Source organism: Seriola dumerili, unplaced genomic scaffold, assembly GCF_002260705.1.
Source record: "Seriola dumerili isolate Sdu_G_001 unplaced genomic scaffold, Sdu_1.0 BDQW01000091.1, whole genome shotgun sequence".
NCBI lineage: Eukaryota > Metazoa > Chordata > Actinopteri > Carangiformes > Carangidae > Seriola > Seriola dumerili.
Genome location: NW_019174346.1, coordinates 3,824,809 through 3,838,238, shown reverse-complemented (window position 1 = coordinate 3,838,238; position 13,430 = coordinate 3,824,809). Strand labels below are relative to the sequence as shown.

The following is a 13,430-nucleotide window of genomic DNA, read 5'->3' as shown; positions in this document are numbered from 1 at the left end:
CTAAGTGCAAAAAAATAATTTCAAGCCTGTATCATATCAGGAAAGTCAGAGCTTAAAGGCTGAAGTGAAGAAATATGTTTTTAGTTTTTGTTTAATAAAACAACCAACAACCAGCTTCTCAAGACGATTGATTTTCATGTCATAGCTATTCGTATCAAATTCTGCACTCAGTGTCTAACGAGAACCGAGGCCTCATTTTCATCAGTAGCAACATGTACATAAAAAGTGAAACTCACCTCCCTGTGAAATTATTTCTTATCACAATAATATGTTAATTTATACAAAATCAAAACTGAAGTTTAAAATAAAAACTCAACTTAATTTCTGTTTAACTACTTTTTTTTTTATAGGCAGATATCTTCTGCTGTGAACTCACTGTGTTATTTTGAGGGGGAAAAAAATCCCATTTCACAGAGTGATGTTAAAATGTAATTTACAGTCTAATTTAAATCTAATTTCCATTTTTATAAATGAATGAATCAGTTACGGTTTGGGTTTTTTGACGGTGCCGGAATTACTTCAGCGGTTTGTTACAGATAATGAGTCTCTCCCACCTCGTCCCCATGCTCTCCCTCTCTACCTCTGAGTCTCACTACTCCTCCTCTTATTGCCTGCACCCCCCCCCCCCCCCCTCCTCTTTGTGTCCCTGTCTGCGGCCTCCATCACAAGCATTTATGTGGCTAAGTGCTGTACGTTTATTGTGTAATGCTAAATGACTCTGATGACTGTTCTGTGCAGGTCCAGCTCTCTAAAGAGCTTTGGCAAGTCACCCTGCAGCCACAGCACTGCTGGAGAGAACCCATGTACACACACACACACACACACACACACACACACACACACACACAGAGAGAGAGAGTGAGCGAGTGAGCAGGGTGTTTTGCAGGGCATACTGGTGATAAGATAAAGAAGAGGTCTACAATCACTCACCAGCAGCTGGTCCACCTGGGTTTTAAAAGCCAGGGGCCACGGATCATCTCTCTCACTCTTTAGCAGTTTGTCAAAAAATACAGTAGACATCCTCACATCATTAGCTGGCATTAACTGGCTTATTCTAAGTCATTAGCAGGACCACACAACACCATCTCCCTGTGTGTCTAAGCTATTTTGTGATTTGTTGATAAGCTGCAACGTTTTCTTACGACTCATTCACATTTATTTAGTGATAACCTTGCTTCTCTCTGAGGAGGGAAAGCCTGGTGTGTATATTTAAGCTTACATGCTTGGTGTGAGTTTAACTCCAGTTCAAGCGAAGAAGAAGAGACTGTACAAGGGAGAAGGAGATAAGAGTCCTCGGTACAAACCAAATGTCTGTGTCACTATTTTTAGGGTTAATCTAGTGAAAACACACACACAGTGTATTTGGAACCAACAGAGTGACCCAACAGAACAAGTGTGCGGTAAGATAGATAAACATTTTCTTAAGAAGCTTTGAATTCTAACGAAGTAATATACATGGAAGTTACTGTCACATGTCAGTTGAAGAGATGTATTTCCTTTCTTGATGGAAAGCATAGGGGAACATTGTCAAGGTGTCAAGGCCACAGAATCAGGGTGTGTTAGTTTCAATACGGCTGCATTTTCTCTCTTCACATTTTCTCTAATCAGTCGGCACGAACAGCCCTGCCAGGCTCCAGAGATTTGGCTTTAGAGAGGTCGTCTAGCTATATTTGACCTGATTTATGGATGTTTGAAATGTGCATATCCTCAATAATCTAGAAATAATGCTGATAAAGAAATGTCACTGCAAATAAAACCGTAAAATATAAAATATAGACTGACAGAGGAGAGACCTGATTCTTTTCATTATATAAAATCCAACAGGAATCTTTCATGGAGCCGTTTTGTTGTAATTAATCCAATGTTACACTAAATCTGTTACAAGACTGTGCACATGGAGCCTGGCATTGGATAATCTGCATCATATAAAAAACATGCTGTCACTGAGACTGGATGCTCACTGATATCACACGTGAAATTTACGGAGGCTCATCTGCTCCCAGGAAATACCCTGTCACTACAAACACTGACTATAAAACAGCCCCACTGTTCTCCTGTCAGTCCTGACTGAGGGCTGCAGATCTACAAGGGCCCAAATAAAGACATCTGTCATACTTGGAAACAAAGCTTTTCCTCCTTCTAGTATCACTCAGTTTGAGAGATCCGAGATGTTTTCCTTTAAAAATAAACCGAACCTCATCCATGAGACTACATCGTGTTCTGGTAAGTGTTCAGTTTGTCTAGTGCAGAACACTGAATCTTGTGTGAGCAGCGAACTTAGTGAGAATGGACGTATTGACAAGAAAATAAATGTGTTCGGTCTATTTCAAGACATTGTAGGAAGGACAAACAAACCACGGCTCAGAATAAGTCTTCACAGATGCTAGGTCACACCCAAAACTCTCAGTGCCGGCAGTGAGAACTGCAAGTCTTCATAGGAAAAGCCTCAATTATTCTCATTGTGCAGACGACGTGCCTAATTGCACTCTGCAAGACTTTAAATGTCGAACAGGTAGCTGGACAGGTGCGATTTACAGTAAACACCTCCTGAGTATGAAATTTGCATAAAATGCAGCCTGTCCTCACAAGTCACATTCCTGCCTTGACCACTATTGTCTCTTTGTTTACTCTTGTTTATGTAGTGGAACACCACAAGGCCACATGTTTGTGTGAGCTCCACGGTGGCATCAGAGATAAGCCCTGGCAAATCACCAAAGATGGTTATCTTTAATAAATAAAGCGCATACGTAGCAAACAGCAGCAGGAAAGCTCCAGCAGCGAGGGGCTGGTGTCTGGAGTGCACTCCTCTGTGGATGTTTACACTGCGGGCAGAAGGGGAGGAAAAGTTTTCATAACCTCATTTATAAGACAATGGTCAGCTTTGACTACTTCTCCGGACCACGACCAACTTTTAGAACAAGCCAGTTCACCAAAGCTGCGTTTTCAGTAGCGTGTAGAAGCAAAATTTACCTTCATTATTGACACTTCTGTTTCCATCTTGACAAACGAATTGACACACGTGGAGCAGAAAAAACAAATGAGTCAGTTCTCAGTGTTGTGCAAATTAGGCAAAACCTAAGCAGAAAGACAGGCTGTATCTCCTGAGGGAACGGCTTCTTTCTGCTAATTACAGTATTTACTTTTGGTGTGTATCATTATGATGACCGTGAATGACAATGGCGGTATTGCGTAGCCGTCTACTTCTGAGGGAAGTGACTCAACCGTAGACTGAAAAAAACACTTTAACAAGCCCAACAGTATCAGCTCTGCCTGGCATCCTACCTTTATCATTCAGCTTATGTAACATATTGACAAACACTGATTCCTCTCTCTTAAAATTATTGTTTATCTCCTCTTAGGCTGTGAGTAATTGTCAATTCTACACCAGCGGCCTTAAGTGAAGAAAACTGTTGCAGTTAATTAATAGCAAGGACACCGGTGGTTAAATTATTGTGTATTCTGAAAGCCGTGCGGTGAATATCGAGGCGCTTCGTTGTAACCTCACCGAGTCGTTTGAACCATTAAGGTCACTTATTAACGTTAGCTCATCTGACTGCAGGGACGCCTTTGAGGCCGGTCTACGAGAAGTGGTTTTGTATTTTGAACCCTCTACAGAGGAGATGAATTAATCATTATTCCCTCTTATCTATTTCATTCTCTCTCTCAGGCTTAAAGCAAAAAAAAAAAAAAGTCCCTTGAACTTTGTGTACTTCTGACAGAATACATAACAGCAGTCCTGCGACTGAACTCAAATTTCTCTCACAAAGAATACAATGGATCCTAATATCGGTCTTATATGTGCCTCAGGTAGGAGTGTCAAACCTGCTCTGATGTTGTCCTCTTTAAATACCAAATGAGACGCTGTGCATGTTTCTCACAGTCTCTCAGAGAGCAAATTACATCAATTACCACAGTCTTAGGACATTCCACAAGAAGACAATGGCTGTGTGAGAAGAAGTCAAAAGCAGACACAGTAGCAGGTATAATGGGGACACTGGAGTCAGGTATTCGAGCTGCATTACTGTGTTGTTAGTGTGGCAGTAATACGCAGGTGAATCACGCTGCTGATTACTTCTTTCTCATGTGGATGAGGACCTGCATGGGCCACAGTATGAGACAGCAGAACCTGTCATCAATTAGCTAATGGCCCAGTGGTTGTGTAACACGCACAGTGTTCTCCAGGCTGAAATACATGTACTAATAGCTTACGGATATTTAAAACTATCTTATTGTAAAGTTCTTGACTTTTAACTAACAAAGGTTTTTCAATTAACAATAAGCTATTAATTCTACAGTCATAAACGTCTGGTAAAGGTCAGTGAGCCCTGATGTGATCATTTATCTTCATTTATTATCATCGCCATCATCATTTTTTTATCTTTCACCATTAGTGGAACCTTATGAATCAGTTAACACCTCATGAAGTACGTCTGATGGTGAACTGGTACCAAAGCCTTTTAATTTAGAATTATCCTCTAAAAAATGGTTGGTTGGTTAAATTGGTCTAATTATGCCTCTTCTTAGTAGATAGTCTGATATGGGGAAATTCAACATGTGTTTCTCACCACATATTCTCTGTATAAGAAATATTACAGTAAAAATAACATGAGTATCAGTGCAGATGCCGGTGCAGCGGAGCCTCTCGGAAAATGCGGTTGGGTAGGAACAAATGAATGTAACTCAACTCAAAAACAGAATACAATCGAGCGAAGCTGCATCCCCATGGACAGACCCCTCCTTAACACACCCACACACACTCACACACACAGACACACACACACACACACACACACTTTTTTTCTCCTTCACATGCTACACAGATGGAGCATAGAAACACCGGAAATCCAGTCCTGGCTTTGATTGGCCAGCGGAACAATACCCCTCGGGATGACTCACCCCCTGTGATTCAATGCCACTGTGAATAGAGCATCAGGGGGAGATGCAGACACACGTATGTTGAGTGTGTGTGTGTGTGTGTGTGATTGATATTCACGGAGTCTGTATGGATACATTTCCCTATGAAACACTAGTTTCCCCTGAAGAGAGCACCTGTGAGGCTCAGCATCCGGCTGTGGGATAGCAAATGCTCAGCAGCCCATTTGAACCATTTTTTTTTAAACAAACAACACTGAAACACTTTTATGGTTATATATGGGATAATTCACGTTTCTCTTGATGGTGAATAGACAGTGATTTAGTTTGAAAAAGTGGAATTGAAGGTGCTGAGAGGCACAAAAATAGAGCATGACTTAATCTCCACCCAAAGCAGATGTGCACAAGAAACTATTCGGCTGCTTTCAAGTGCTCCCTATGAGCTCCTACCTCTGAGATCAGAGTTTTGAAGTGAATGTGGTTTGTCACGGATTCAAGTGAATGCTCCTGGCTGGAAATCATCACAAAAAGCAATCAGCTTTTTATTCAATATAAAAATCGAGAGGCACAGAGCTGCCTTGTGCGCTACAGAGGGGGAAATGTGAAATTGAAGGAAAACTCTTTGGGTTATTGGTAATGAAAATGTCCAACTGCACCTGTCACATATATGAGATGCAAACCATACAGTATCATAGTGTAATAAAGCACATCGTTATTGTTCTCTCTAACCACTAAAAGTCAGATCTCATCATGTCATATCTATGGAAATTCCTCCTTTTTATTTTCTTTTTAGGTTCATGATGTGGGTATTTCCCACCGTTGCTGAAGGCACCGTCATCCTTGCAGCTGTGAAACCTGACAGTCTGACCAGGGGACATCAGCTCGAGGAATTCCACTGTCCGTCAGCTGCGAGAGACAGAATTAGAGGAATAGGAGAAGCACGTCCTCCGTGCAGGTCTGTACATGTCTGCAGGCTGGGCGTTGTCATTCAGAGCCATTTACAGCACCGCCGAGTGTCACTTTGACCTGTTCACTGTGGACAAGGTGTCTAGGTGTTAATGCTCATCGCACCGTAAACACACTGCACCCACTACACTTCCATAAATACAACATCCATCCCCAGGGTCTGTTGATTCTCCTCCACCTTTGTGCCTCTGCCCTTATCTTCCGCCTGCAACCGGAGGTGTTTGTATGAAGAGCACACTATGGATGAGTAATGTCTGTTAGTCAGTAAGAGAACGCTTCGTAACTCTTGTATTTTCTCAGTCTCAAGGTCTCAAGTCTCCTGTGATCTCTTTTATCATACAGGCTTTATTTCACTGCGTATAAATTGGCTGCTTTTGATAATATTACCCATCAAACCCTCCAAATAGCTTTGGAAATCGCAAACAATTCACTGCGTTATTGGTCAGGACCATTCAGGTCTGACACTATGTGAGATTTTGCGGCTGCGACTTTTCAGTGACATCTCTGTGTGTCACCACGGTGTTGTGGTGACATGACCTGAACCATGATACACCTGTCATTTAAATATCATCTTATCATTACCATTACGCTTAGGAGGGCACCGGCATTGTTGCGGGAATACAACAGGTAACCCAACCCTAACCCTGCATACCACTGTCACGGATTTCATCACACACTGAATATGTCAGGCACTCTGACCATATGTAACCCTTCCCAGAAAAAGGAACTCCGTACAGTGTGTTACATAAAACACTAAGGTTATGGACACATGCTTTAAAGACACCAAAATTAATTAATCTGACCATGATATCAGACGGCCACTGCTGTGTGTTTGGTGTGAGCTGCTGGCTGACACGCCTTTCTGCAGATTCAGTTTTTTTTTTTTATCTCTTTCTTCACAGGACGAATCTTTCACAATAGAAGAATTTCAGGTACTTGTGGTATCGGCGTCCGATGTCTCCACAGAAACCACCGGTTGAAGCCGATCTTTTACATTTATGCACACGCAGGAATGCACCTGAAACTTTCCACCGAGACACGTGGAGCAGCGCTTCACGAGAAATAACAAGTAGAGAAATCCTGATTGTTTCCAGGAAGAGACATTGGAACAGTTACACAGCAGTGTGAACACTTAGAGGAATCTTTTATTAGTTGTGCCAGTACATAGAGTTTTAAAATCTTTATGTTGCAACTCTCCGCATGATTATTGATTGTTCGATTATTAAATCTGACAGTTAATCAGCATAATGCATAGTAATACAGAGGCTGTAATGGTATGGTAAGTTAACTTCTGAACTGTGGTTGTGGAGACTTAGCAGCATGTATTTGTTTAACAGAATGCAGCCTGGAGGTTTGCACTGTCCCCTGTGTATTAAATTTAACACAACACTAAATTCTAATGCTGTTTACTGGAGTTCTGGGCCTCATAAAGAGTCAGTGCGTGTCCATATGGAGCAGAGTAACTCGCACCAGGCTCTGTCTGCTCGCAGATGAAATACGAACAAGAGAAAAATCAATATTCATTACTACAAAGGCTGGATAAGATGTTACATATTTTATTATCTTGATCTTACTACTGCTGACTGAAGATTGTCTGAAAAACAGAAGAAACACTATAACACAGAGTGGAAGAAAGACACTCTTCCTTTCAGTCATCGCTAACCACTCAATGGGGTTCAGTGTGTTAGTGTTTTCTATTATGTGTCCAGCGCCGGTGGGCGTGGCCGCTTTGTTTCTTACTCTAATGATTAATGGGACTGCCTGTGGAGGGTGCGACACATAACTTTTGTTTGAGTTGGACACTAAAGCCGACCAGTGTGTCTTACTGAAACCGAGACATTCTCATACATACATCACATTTCTGCCTCCTGGATTCCCCTTCATGTGGCGCCCCAAACATTTCTGCATTCCTCACATTTCTGATCACCACTAATTCTCGAAGAAACCCATCCGCTCAGACTTCACCAGGGTTGGATTACCAGCGCGTTGGCTGCTGTTTGATAAATGCCACATGCAGCCCTGGGAAATACCCCGGCAGCGCTCTCCGTCTTGTCTGTTTCTGTCAAACTCAGCGGCTAATTCCTGCAGAAGCTGCCACCAAGTGCTACCTAATGCCAACTTAAACCTCTTTTATTTTACTCAATCTTTCAGCTTCTCTCAGAGCTGATAGCCTGTCATTGCTGCTGCTGCTGCTGCAGATCTCTCTCTCTCTCTCTCTCTCTCTCAGATACCTGCTCAATGTGAGAGCTGCAGCTGGGGAGAATTACACGCTGCTACAAATACCAGCCTGGCTGAAAGGAGTGCCTGGGAACATCATCTTTTTAACATTACCAGCACATACCATAAGCAAACACATATGGTAGGAATAAAGAGAGGTGCTTGCCTTTTTTGAACAGTAGTGAGATGTGCATTCATTCGTGTGCACATGCAATCCAGACTGCAGCATTAGTAAAAACATGCAGTTATGGTGACATGGCACTGAGCTGAGCTCCAGCAGCAGAGCGTGAGGAGATTTTTCTTTTCTGCCATTTCCCCGCAGCAACTACACGAGCAGCCGACTTAATGACAAGCTCCGGCCGAAATGACAGAGGACCCTACTTGTCTGTGTTTGTGTTCTTGTATGCGTCCCTTTTTATTGGGATTAATGGGGTATGAAAACCAGGGCTGACACACACACACACAAAGTACATGCACATTTCTCATTACTCACACACTTACATAGACTAAATGAGCAAGCAGCAGCCCATATCTCGGTGAGGTACGTGTGAACAGAACACGTGTTTGACTAGGAGGGGTGCGGAGTGTGTGTGTGTGTGTGTGTATGTTCCTTATTGATCTGTTGATGTCACTCGGACCAGAAAGAGTTGAGCAGCCTCCCGTGGCGTCAAGCCATCGATCAATGTTCAGCCTCTGTTTCGGGGAAGCAGGAAGAAATATTGTTGTCATAAACGCTTGGTCACTCCCACGGTGACTAAAAGGGCCTATTTTTAAATCACAACACCCCACCACTCCTTCCTTTGTGCACTTTCTGTGGTACTTAAAATTAAGGAGTGACCAGAGATCTCACTGGGCATTTACATGAAAAAGGGCTTGACAGCATGCTTGCTTAATTGGCCATGAAATCCTGATTGGATCGGCAGTCAGTCAGCTATTGGTTTGTCGACAGGAAGTGAGAGAGAAGGAAGCAAAGAGTAGGGCGCCAATCATCGGCCAACAGCTGCCCTCCTCCGAGACATGGCCTATAAAAAACAGCCTGAGATGGAGACACACACGCACGCACGCACACGCTGTGATGTTGATGCATCATCAGGTCATCGTTCTATTCTGGTCACAGCAGGAAGAGGGGCTGCTGAACACCATCGCAATGCAATTATTTGGCCTGAGGAATCAATAGCGGAGAAGATTAAACCTTTGCTGCCACGCATGACCAGAGGGAGGAAGTCACAGGTGGCCCGTTCTTCTCCCTCCATTTCCCTTCATGCCCCTGACTCCACTAACTCCTATAAGGTGCCAGTGGGAGTGACAACAAGGCTACAACAGCTGCTGCTGATAGAGAGAGAGAGAGAGAGAGAGAGAGAGAGACACGTGGGGGGGACGGGACGTACCAAGGGACACCAATGACGGCTAGAGACAAAATAGGAGCAGCTGTGAGTGGCCAAAACAGCTGATCAAGTACTGATAACTCAACTACAGAGTGTGTAAAGGGAAATCAGAGAGGCCTCCATTCAACAGTAGGAATTTTTGATTTACACTGACCATAAAGCGATACACTTAGCTACACTCAGATCCAGTAAATATCAGGTTCCAGACGGCCACAGCTCACAGTGCAGCACGGGATAAAGCCTCAGTGGTAAAAAAACCTGACTTCTGCTAATACATTGCTGACTTGTTGCGGTTGCGGCTTAAAGCTTTCTTGTGTGCAGAATAAGTCTGATGTGTTAGCGGAGCTCAAGCCGTAACACACAGCACCTGTGGCCTCATTCTTCACAGCTCACATACTGGCCGAATGGCAGACTGACACCATGTTAAGACTGGTGCAATTGGTGTGTGTGTGTGTGTGTGTGTGTGTGTGTGTGTGTGTGCATGTGCCGGTGTCGTGTTTCAGGCAAGGTGGGCAGCCACACACAGAACAGGGCACAGACAGTCTGCGAGCTGTTTTGAGCGCCGGCTCCTTATTAAGCTGCCGCCCCTCTGTACATCCAGCCTGGCTGACCCCAATAACTCTGCTTCCATGCTAAACCAGGAGGAGGATAATTACTACGCCAGCTTCCAGTATTGGAGATAATTCAACTCATTAGGATTTTTTTTTTTTGATTAGCCTCAAAGCACTGGAACATAATAACCTCAGCATGTTAACAGGAGGAGAAAGCTTTCTCTCAGATTTCTCTGTCTAGTTAACAAAAGGACTCAAAACTCCCCTCAACCCGAAGGTAATACCATCCAGGTGAACCCCCTCTCCTCTTCCTCTCCTCCATTAACCTTTCCTGCCCCCCAGTACCCTCGGGACTCGTCCTTGTTCACAGCTGTGTGTGAGTGTCACTCACTTCAGATAGCCGCTGCCTACAGGCCCTTTTCAGCGGGAGAGCTGAGCTCAGGCCGTCCTGGTGCTCTGACAGGTCTGCTGAGCACAGGTGAGACCATCTCCACTTGCTGATGGACGGAGCCGGACAGCTCCGGGCTTAGCATGCCTTTAGCCTAACCTGACTGACAGCTATGAACATCTCATCCTCTTACACAGACAGCTGAGACCTCAGCTCCCCGGGCAGTAATGACACACGCGCGCACACACACACACACACACACACACACACACACACACACACACACACACACACATGCACAACAGAAACAAGCACATACCTCATGTCAATTTGTGTTGTGTAAGATGCTTTTTAAAAGAGTCGGTGTTGCCAAATAACAGAAATAACTGGTGCTGCCGAGGCTGAGCTCACCACAGGGTATTTTCCGTGTGTTGTCCTTTAACACGTAAACACCAGTTTACACCACAGCATGGCAAAAAACATCAATCACACCAAGACATTCAGTCTCATGAGTGTCTGTCAAGACTGATGTTTCTTATCTTTCTGCTACGGAGGGACATTTTTCTACTTTTTCTTCAAGCAATTAATAAATCAACCCAGGGAAAATACAAGACTTAATAAAAATGCACTTGATTTTCATTTGGAAACAAAAAGACTTAATGCCACTTATAAAAAATTAGACAAAAACTACACAAAAGATAGACAGTTTTTGTAGTGCAACAATCAAAATGCAAACACTGCAGCAGGTCCTAAGGGCTCCCTGTGCTCAGTCAGGCTAGTATTTCCTAAAAGAAAACAACTTGTCAGTAACATGTAGATATGGGAAATTTTTCATTCCTGGAGTTCTGATCAAGAGCCAAAGAAAAGGGTTGAAACTTTTCTCCTCTTCTCAAACGGAGCCAGATCAGAGTTCAGAAAAAGGGAACGACTCAGTCTTGTGTTTGTTCTAAGACTTGGATCCTGCAGTGTGTGGTCAGTGTTTTTTAAAAGTGTGAGGGTGACCTGGCAGCAGAGAGAGAGAGAGAGAGAGAGAGAGAGAGAGAGAGAGAGAGAGAGAGAGAGAGAGAAAGCCTCAGCACACACAACGCCCACTGCTTATAAAACACCTACGTGGGCAGTTTGCATTCCCAGGTGCACAAAAGCTGCCAGGCCAGAAGGAGCGAGGCAGGAGAGAAGGCAGAGCCGGCCTGGTCTGCAGGTGCTCACAGAGGCAGGGATTGTTCCCTCTGGAGACGGAAGCGGGGGGTAGGGGTGTATACTGTAAACATATACACACACACACACACACACACACACACACTGTCACTCTCCCTCCCAGCACCCTGATTACATCAACCTCCTAACCTCTTCTTCACATCTAGGCTCCCTGTCTGCGCCCACCCGCTCTCACACCTCCAGGCTCGGACTCCCAGCATTCCTCAGCCCGGTGTGAGAAAGAGGTCGCCTGGGGATCAGGGGCCAAGCGGAGTCTGAACCAAGACAAGCCAAGACAGGCCAGGCAAACCAAACACACAAAGCACCCTGCTTTTAGCCGGGCCCGGCTGGGTGCCTCTCAGAGAGAGACCTGCAAACGCAGACGGTGCAGAGGGCAAATCAGCTACACATGCCGCTCCACTAATATACTGTGTGTGTGCCAGTGTGGCTGTGTGCATAACCTAAATAATGAGCCAGTACAAACAGCATTAAGAGTCAAACACCCTTCACAGTTTCCTGTTTCTTGTTTAGATTTCATACTAACCAGACATCACCTGGAAATGTGAGTGTGCTTTATACAAATACAGACACCGTGCTAATAATGCCGTTTACTCACCCTCACTCACATTAACAAAACATGAGCAGTTTGTACCGGCAGCACATGAACGTGCTTAATGTGAAATTTGGAGTCTGATTATTTACATTTTTTGGACTACTGCTGTCAGTAAAACAACAAAACAAAAAAGAGTCACTGATATGAAACGTAGAGTGTTCATACCAGTGAAACGAGGTGGAAATGAGATTTGGAAGTGGTGAAGTAGCTTATTCACAGGAAAGCCAACAGAAATTACAACACTGATTTATTTTTCCTGTTAGATATTTTTGTCCTCAACACACCATTCAGCTCACCCGGAGTCGGTCTGAGAACATCAAGTGACGGAGGAAACACTGGGCTGTATTCTTTCACCCGCAAACTCAAACCTGCCCGCCTGCCCCTCAATGGTGCTTTGTGTGCAGGTTGCTAGGTGTTTGAATGAGTGTGAGGGCTCATGGAGACAAGACTGGGTCCTGTCCTCCAAAGAGAGGGCTTTGCATGGTATCTCCCTAAAAGGTGAATTCATTGGGTTTCCCGGGTAGAGCAGGAAACCCCGCCCGGCGTCCTCAGACGCTCCGGGTACATGCATCCAGGCTCTGAGCAGGACAGCCTGCCTGGCTCCTGACTTTGTTTTGCTTTCAATTAACCTGCCCTGCCGCCACCACCACCACCGCTTCTACTGCTGCTGCTGCTGCTGCTGCTGCTGCTGCTGCTGGCTGTGGGAATATGCTGCTACCAAAAAACCCTCGTTTAGGTCAGTCTGTGATACTTTGGGTGTTAAGTAAATGTAACCAGCTTCGATTTGCATATATAGAGCGAATTATACAAACTGAGCTCATATCAAAAAGCTGGTGAAACGTTCAGATCCTCTTCCAATCAATGCAGCATGTCACAGGGAGACAATAAATAAATTCTTGCAAACATTGAATTGCTGATTTAGCATTACATCCCTACAACTCTGTCCCGATGGACAGATATAAAAAAGGAATCCAAATTGATGCAGCAGAAGAAGAGAGCTGTCATCTCTCTATCGCCACACCCTCCGATTTTTTTCTTGTTCTTAATTGCAGTTTTCAGACTCAACTGATGCTGACTGAAGCGACATCACTTCGGGAAATTAGAGACAGGGAAGTAGAGCCCATTTTTTTGGTTTTCCCATGAGAAAACTTGAAGTGTTTTTATTTAAATCCTACATTAAAGCACCTTAATACATATAAAGGGGAAATATTAGAGGTATAAATAAACAATTAGTGGGTTGCTTA

At 44.0% G+C, this 13,430-nt stretch overlaps 1 protein-coding gene across 2 annotated transcripts in view; it reads right to left on the bottom strand.

Moving 5' to 3' along the window:
• Positions 1 to 13,430, bottom strand: part of LOC111222171 (protein spinster homolog 2) — a 64,000-nt gene that overhangs the window by 30,924 nt on the left and 19,646 nt on the right. The window lies entirely within an intron of this gene.